Here is an 8183-nt window from a genome sequence, read left to right on the forward strand (position 1 = left end):
CAACGGCTAGCATCTAGCGGCTGAAAATCGGATTGTACGACTCATCCTTCCCTCTCCTCTCTCTACAGCTCTGCCTCTCCCGCCCTCTCTTGAGCCGGACCCTAACCGCCGCCGTCGCCGTACCCTCGCCGGACTGTCTCTGGACCCTACCCCCGTCGAAAAATGGAGTCGTCGTAGGTATCTCTCTTAATCGATCTCTCTCCCAAAATCTGTCTCTCTCTCTGCAACCCTAGCTCCCCCTTCCTCTCTCTCAATGGACCCTCTCCCTCTCGCTCTCCTTCCCTGCCGCTTCACCGACCTCGTTCCCCACCCGCGTCGACGCACCAGAGGTATTTCCGGGGTCGAGAATGGCAACCACCCGGTCCGGCGAAGCAGCTGAGGGTTCACCGGAGAGGAAACGGCGGCCACCCTAAAAAAAAACTGATCCACTGCCGTGAATCACATAATCCCCTCTCTCTCTGATTTTTTTTATCAGATGATTATTGTTATTATATTTTCGTGTTTGTTCTCTTTTTCTCTCTGATTTCTGTACCATACTCTCTCTGAGTTTCTTCTTTCCCTTTTCTGAGTGTCGGCTGATCAAGAATAATAGGAAATCGCGATCTGCTCCTGATCCCGACAAAAGGGGAAAAAGGATGGAGAAAAACCCCCAAAAATGGCACAAAGCATGCACGAACCCTAAAACTGAAAAACAATTTTTTTTTAATTAATGCTCACATCAGGCTGTATGTCCGTGAAAATAACTGCATGTTCCGATTCATATACATGTGATTCGTGTGATCCATGTATGCATCCATGAAGAATAAAAAATTGATTTCTATAAGGCTGTGCACTCATGCATGTGTCTGTATACGTGCATCTAATTTTTCAACACTTTTGTAACTTCCATAACTTCTTTTCTATACTATTGCTCAGATGGTGGTATTGGTGAATGGTGGTTAGGGAAGGTATACAAATCTCCCAAATGCCAAAGAAAGTACAGAACACAAGGAGATGGTTTTTTAAATTCTGTAAATGCTTTTCTGAGGAAAAATTAAAGAAAATTTCTTAAGTCCTCAAAAATTATCTGTGGTCCAGTTTCTTGTCATTAAATGTATTAAATGTATATGTTGAATTGAAGCTAAACAATTTCAACTGTATACAGACCATTTGCACAACCATGTACTACCATCTTTTGGAAGGCCCATGGTGCACTTATGCATTGGCTTCTTATTGTGTTGGATATGTTTCTTCATCTTCATCTGCATCTTACTTAGGAACACAATTTTTGTGCAAATGATTCTTTCTTGTACATGTAAGGCCAGGCGATGGAAGTTAATCCAATTTAGTTTGTAACTGAAGGCCTCAGTCCATGTTGGGCTTGAAGGGGAGGTTAAGAAGTAGGAACAGAAATATTATCTTGCTTGTGCCATCATGTGTGCCTGCTGTTATATTTCTTGTTTGTGTTTGAATTGAACACTACTTTGTCATGTTCCTTGCATAACTCATGATATTGCGTTGGCTGATGTTGCATTATATTTCTTGCTCGTGGGATATATGGTTCAAATCCTTAATTACACAGAGATTTGTGATTCCATTAGAGATCTTGACTGATTTACGTGAACTGATAGAATCTTGGCTGGTAAAATTTCATCTTTTGATTGCAGAGTGATCCAACTGACTTGAGGATCACATGTATTTTTGGTGGTTGTGCAATATCCTTGTTTTGCTTGTGTGTACTAATGTTTTGTAAATTTTTTTCTGAAATTTCTGTAAAATTGAGCAGGTATCCTCATGTGACTGAATTGTTGTTGCTTCCTATTTTTTGATTTGGACGAATTGAGAAGGTTTCATCTTGTGTTTTTGCCTTTTTCAGTTTAGTGGGAGAGGGCATGCACGATGATGGTAGCTTGGTCTTCGCTTACTACAAAGATGGTGCTACCGATCCGACCTTTTTGTATTTTGGTTATGGTTTGAAGGAGGTCAAGTGTTAAGATAGAGTTTGATGAGGATATAGCTGCTGAGTTGCTGTTTCTGTTTTTTCTGTTCTTGTTTGTATCAAGGTGTTGAATTCCAAATAGTATCGGCTACTTTTAGCATACAAAATCTGTAATTACTAGTTGACTGGATCTCAAGATCCTCTTTTTGCGAGTGTCCTATTGCTGTGACCCCACACAAATGGAATGAAGTGGTTAGAGCTGGTTCGATGATCTGGTATGTGTGTTTGAATGCTAGTCTCAGAGAAAGGTTTTTCTGTTTGTTTGTTCTTGATCTTGTAAACCGGGGCGACAACAGTGTAAAATGTGCTGAATTTTCACACATAAAAAAACGTTTTTTTATTTTAAAAGAATATGATTCAAGGGCCAATTTCTATTATTTCAACCACGCTGAATATATCAATGAGGTCAGGTTTCTGTCAACCCGACTTGTCCCTATGAGTTCCAACTAAGAAGTTCAGACACACGAGTGTAGCCAATATATTCTTAGAAAAAATATTGGTATAATATATATATATATATATATATATATATAATATAAAATCTTAATATTATCTTGTTCATGAAAAAAATGAGGCCTAAATGTACTTTTTAGATCTAATAAGTATGTTTTGTCAAAATGGAGAAATATGTGTATCAAATCTTTAGTATTCACCTGTCTATGCAGGAAGAATGCCATCACTTATTATAATTTGAAATGGGAAGAGAAGAAAACTGAAAAAGAAAGAGATAAAAATAGAAACAAATTTAAATACAAAGAAGATAAAACAGCGGAGGAGAGATCAATGGAGGAGACTATTTCTTTGGAATAAAGGTGAAATCCTTATACGATATATGAAGGAAACAGAAGAAATCCAGCGGATAGAAAGGAAAAAAAATGAATTCAGCTTTAAAGATAAAGAAAAGAATGATTTCTTATGGGTGAGTTGAAAAAACCCTCTTTTTTTAATTATCAAATATTTAATTGACCCCTGCAAAAATGGTCCATTTTTCTGATACATGTCTCAATATCCTTTGATGCATGCACAAGTGATGGAAAACAAATGATATTATTCACATTTCCAACTGGTTTGTCTACTTCTAATTAACAAAACTATTTTTGTTTTGGTAAATCTAATCTCATAGGTGTGATCTACATGTTTCATTTAGTAAGGATCATCTTTCAGATTGGTGGAATTTGAAGTGTATGCAGGTTTCTTGAGCCATGCATAAATCAATGGTCGTAAATGCATCAAATTTTTTTACTCAAAAAATATAATTTTCATCAAAAAATTATGCCTAAGGATTGTTTCCTACTAAATCAACATGAGATTCTATTGTAACAAATATATTTCTTGTATGTGTATGTGCAGTAAACCCCCAATAACTTTCTACCTAAAAAGACTCAGCAGGACTCAACAACAAAGGGCAATTTGCTATTTAATGGAGTATCGACAACTTTAGGTTGTCAAGTCAAGCTGGTCCGGCAAGATGTTTCTGTCAAGCTAATTCTTTGCCTTTTATTCATAAATTTAAAATATTTGGCTGAAAATTACTTGGATGATATCATACTTGGCTGTAAGCTTTACATATAGGGGTGGACATTGGGCCGACCTGATTAGGACCCGACAGGCCCAACCCTTATTGAGGCCAGGGCCCGCCCCTTCTCGCAACAAGTTGCTAAGTAGGCATGGATATTTTATTTGTTAGAATCCTGTAGTTAGCCATGAGAGTTATGATGCCTTTTGAAGAGGGGGAGAGACCTTCAGAGATTTATATAAGGTAGAGTTCCTTTATAGGATTCCAATTTAACTTTAAATTTTGGATTTGGATTTATCTTTGGACTTGGATTTTGGTTTCAGTTTTAGCTTGGCTGGGCTAGGTTCTCGCTCATGATCATGGTCGGAATGAACCTTTGACCTATCTTTTTGGTACTTTGAAAGATTTTATCCCCCAAAACCTTGACTGACCCATTTATTGAGTTTGACTAACTGTTGTTTGTCCTAGACCCAGTCAAAATTGACTGTTTGGATTGCCTTTGACCACGTCTTGACCTGTCCAACATTCATGCATGTGCCTAGTTATGGTTAAAATGTTCCTCTATTTATTCTGGACAGTTTGACTAGCTTTGACCTTTAACCACCAGCTACTTTTTTTGGACCTTTGTAGACCTAGTAAGGTTATATATGACCCTAGACTTACCTTTTACCGCGTCTAGCTCATAACCCCTAGTTGATCAGTTGTTTTAGCCAACCAGGACCATTAGCTGTTGGGCCATTTATTCTTGCTCGTTAGGTTTGGGGATATATATACCTAAACTCACTTGGTAAGTGGGGTCATGTACCAAGCTGCCCAGGTTCGAATCCCTCTGCCACATGGGGCTTAAGAGTTATCTGGTAGGGGTTTGCCTAACCCCGGCTTGCCTTTAAAAAAAGAAAGAAGATATATATACCCCAACCTACTTCCATTCTCACCATATGATTCTTGAGCTCTCTCATCTCCTTTCTTCCTCTCTCCCTTGAAGCTCTCTAGCTTTCTCTCTCTCTCTCTCTCTCTTAGGATATGACTTAGTCAAAACCTTACTTAGCTTGAGTCAAAGCTTATCCGTGTCGAGCTAGCTCGATCTCACCCAATGCAAGGCATTGACGACTTTCGCGAGTAGGTAAAAACTCGGTTGCATTCTACGAGAGATGTGAATTGCAGGTAGTTCATGTAACCAAGGATTTGATCTCAAACAAAACTATTGTTTTAAAGAAAGTGCATCGAATGCATGCCTCCGAGCCTCGATCAAACTCAATTGTCATACCTACTAATTTCCATTGGTTTTTTCTGCCTTTCAAAAAAAAAAAAGTCCCAGTAGCAAAATCAACGGTGAACTTGCGGACGGCTGCTGTCAAAAACTTGGTTATTCAGACAGATGCCTCAAAAATATCAAATTTTGTTTTTCTTTAGCTGTTTGGCACTTTCTGATATAATGATGGATCTCAGTCTCTCAACCCTTTGCTTAACCGCAGGCCACGAATTGAAAGAGAGTCCCCTTCTCCAAGTAAAGGGCAACCAATGATTTCCTCAACAAAAAAAACTGATGTTTGGTTTTCCATGGCTTTTATTTTTTGTCTTTCTACTTTCTTTAGTTCCACCAAATATTTAATATCCTGCACAACTCTTAGCTACCAATAGAAGGAAAGTCAAAGTAGAGGCCCACTAGTTTTGCATGTTGAATTCTTCCTGCACCATGACCTAACAAATTGGTTGTGAGAATCCAGTGGATGTGGGTCATATTTTGACCTGCATTGGATCTGACGCCATCCCTGATGAAGATTTAGATTCACATCAACATTTTTTTATACAAAACCAAATATAATATAATATAATATAATATGAGAATGTAGATGCACATGCACACAGATCGACATCGTGGATCTGGATTTAAATGCAGGACATGAGCACACATCTTCTGACCATCAAGCACGAGGATGACCTGCAACTTCTGTTCCTTCCATCAAGCAAACACTCGAATTGCGGGCCCGATGAGAATTTTCATGGATGAGAATTCTGGCAAGCTGCACCAAAACTCATGACCTATGTCACAAAGACACGCGGACATGAGGTGCATGATGCGGGTTCGGCTATCAAGTTGGAACAGTCTTTGGAAAATAGGACACGAGGACACTGATTTTTTTTTTTATGTTGTAATCCATGCTTTTTTTTTATATTTTATGTTAAAAATATGTTTTTTACTGAAATAATAGTTTAAAACATTAAAATAATATTAGAACACATGTGTTGGTGACTGTCTCCGAGCATGTCCACTCGTGTCACCATGGATGCACCACTAAAATGGCGTGTCCCTGTGACGTAGCTCATGACCCTCAACTACGAGCTTGAGTGAGATTCAGCACCTAGATTTGCATCTATTCCCATATTGAGGTTCCATTTGGGAGCGGGTGTTTGAGGTTAAAAATTGAGAAATTGGATTATACTTCGGTGAAAGTACCTTGGCCATAGGGATGGCAGCGGACCAGGGCGGGGGACAAGGTCTCAACCCCTGACCCGTCTCAAAATTCTGTCCTCCATCCCCGCCTCCATACTCGTACAGGTTTTGATTTTAACCTCCATCCCCAGTCCAAATTGGGCAAGGTGGGGCGGGGCCCTGTTTCTCTCTTGCCCACTGTCATCCTTAAAGACATTTTAGTTATTTTAACAACGGGGATCAAAGACGGGGTGTGGGCGGGGTGCAGCGAGGGAAAGCATAAGTTCATCCCCGCCTCCATCTCTGCATGGGTTTTGATTTTAACCTTCATCCCCAGTCTAAATGGGGCAAGGCAGGGCAGAGCTTCATTTTCCCTCGGTCCACTGCCATCCCTACCTGACCACAATTGTTTGAAAGAAAGTAAGGCACTCACTTGGGGTTTACCATCCAGGACAAAGGGCCCATTAAGCAACTCTATTCATAGGCAAGTTTCTTATCATCAAGAAAAACAAAAATGTGCACGAATGGGGGGCTCTGCTTGGTTGGTAGGAGCAGCTAGTGCACGTCACCTTGTGTTGGGACATTGCAGGTTTAAAACCCAATGGTATAGTTGTTGGGATCTAGTAGCTGCGCATAACAAAGTGGATCGAAGGCGTACATAAGGAGGCCATTGAAGGACCGGATGATGGCTGGTGGTCAGCGATGGTGGCTGGATCGGGATGAGCTTCGCTCCTCAACCGGACTGTAGCCCTCCAATGAGCGCAAGCTCTTTTAGTAGTTGGTGAGCAGGAACCCTCTTCCCTCTTTAGTCGAAAAACTCAGAAGAGGTAAATTGTTTCCTTAACCCTTTTATGTGTTTTTCTCTGCATATGGGTTTCTCATTGACACCCGTTTATATAGCCTGTAGTAGGGGGATCGATTAGCATAACTGTTTCCTCCCTAATTTTTCGTATACTTATCGAAAAGAATACACAAGGGAAAGTTATCAAATTGTGGGTAACTACCATGATGTGTGGTTTATCCCAACATTCTTCCACTTGTTTCGACGATAAACCAGTAAACTTTATAGGAATGACCTGATGAATAGATTGGCCTTTACAAATCTATTCTACAGATCCTTAGTTGAATATCTAATTCTTATGAGATTAACAACAAACAACCATAAAGAGAACCAATAAGCTGAATGTGATCACTTTATTCATATGCATATGTCAAAAAGAGTTTAACAAGCTCATCCTCAATACATGATCGGAATATAATCCTAGTGCTAACCCTTTAGTAAGAGGATCAACGATCATCTCTTTGGTACCAATATTAACAATATGCATTAGATGATTCTTTGTTCTTTCTTTAACAAAAAAATACTTTAGCTTCATATGCTTGCATGACGTAGTACTTTTGTTATTGTTCAAAAAGGACACCACAACTTCATTATCACAGTAGACCTTCAGTGGCTTCTTAATGGAATCGATCACCTTTAACTGTGATATGAAGTTCTTCAACCATATGGCCTGTGAAGTTGTCTCATACAATGCTATGAATTCTGCTTCCATGGTGTGAGCAGCAGTGGTCGTCTACTTCCCACTCCTCCAAGAGATCGCTCCCCCATCAAGTAAGAAGAAATACCCAATAGTAGACTTTCTACTATCAAGGCATCCTTATAAGTCCGCATCTTAGTAGCCAACGACCTCGAGGTGGTTAACTTTATGATACGTCAACATATAGTCTTTTATCCCTTACAAATACCACAAGACTTTCTTAGCAGCCTTCCAATGAGATATACCTGGATTAGACTGGAATCTACCAAGCATCCCTATTGCGAAGGAAATATCTGGACATGAACAAGTCTGTGCGCATTGCAAGCTGCCAACAACTGATGCATATGGATAAGCACTCATCTGTGCTTTGTCAATTTCGTTTTATAGATAATCCTTTAGGCTCAATTTGTCACCTTTTGATATGGGTGTTGTACTAGGAGAACAATTTTTCATCCCATATCGCTTTAATACCTTATTTATGTAGGATCTTTGGGAGAGACTTAGAAAACCTTTTGCTTTGTCTCAACGAATCTCAATGCCAAGTACATAAGCAGCCTCACCCATATCTTTCATATCAAAATATGATGCAAGAAATTGTTTTGTCTCTGAAAGTAACTTTATATCATTGATTGCTAGTAAAATGTCATCTACATACAACATCAATATAATGAACTTACTCCCACTTTCCTTAAGGTATATACATTGATCAATAATGTT

The 8183-nt window shown here is 39.3% G+C and overlaps 1 long non-coding RNA gene across 1 annotated transcript; it reads left to right on the plus strand.

Moving 5' to 3' along the window:
- LOC149831329 (uncharacterized) lies at positions 1–2189 on the plus strand. Its single transcript, XR_016433007.1, has 2 exons — positions 1–177; positions 1856–2189. It is a non-coding gene; the product is annotated as an uncharacterized LOC149831329 (long non-coding RNA).
- Positions 2190–8183: the final 5994 nt, after the last annotated feature.

The sequence above is a fragment of the Nuphar pumila genome, chromosome 7, assembly GCF_984573655.1.
Source record: "Nuphar pumila chromosome 7, dmNupPumi1.hap1.1, whole genome shotgun sequence".
In the NCBI taxonomy this organism is placed as follows: Eukaryota; Viridiplantae; Streptophyta; class Magnoliopsida; order Nymphaeales; family Nymphaeaceae; genus Nuphar; species Nuphar pumila.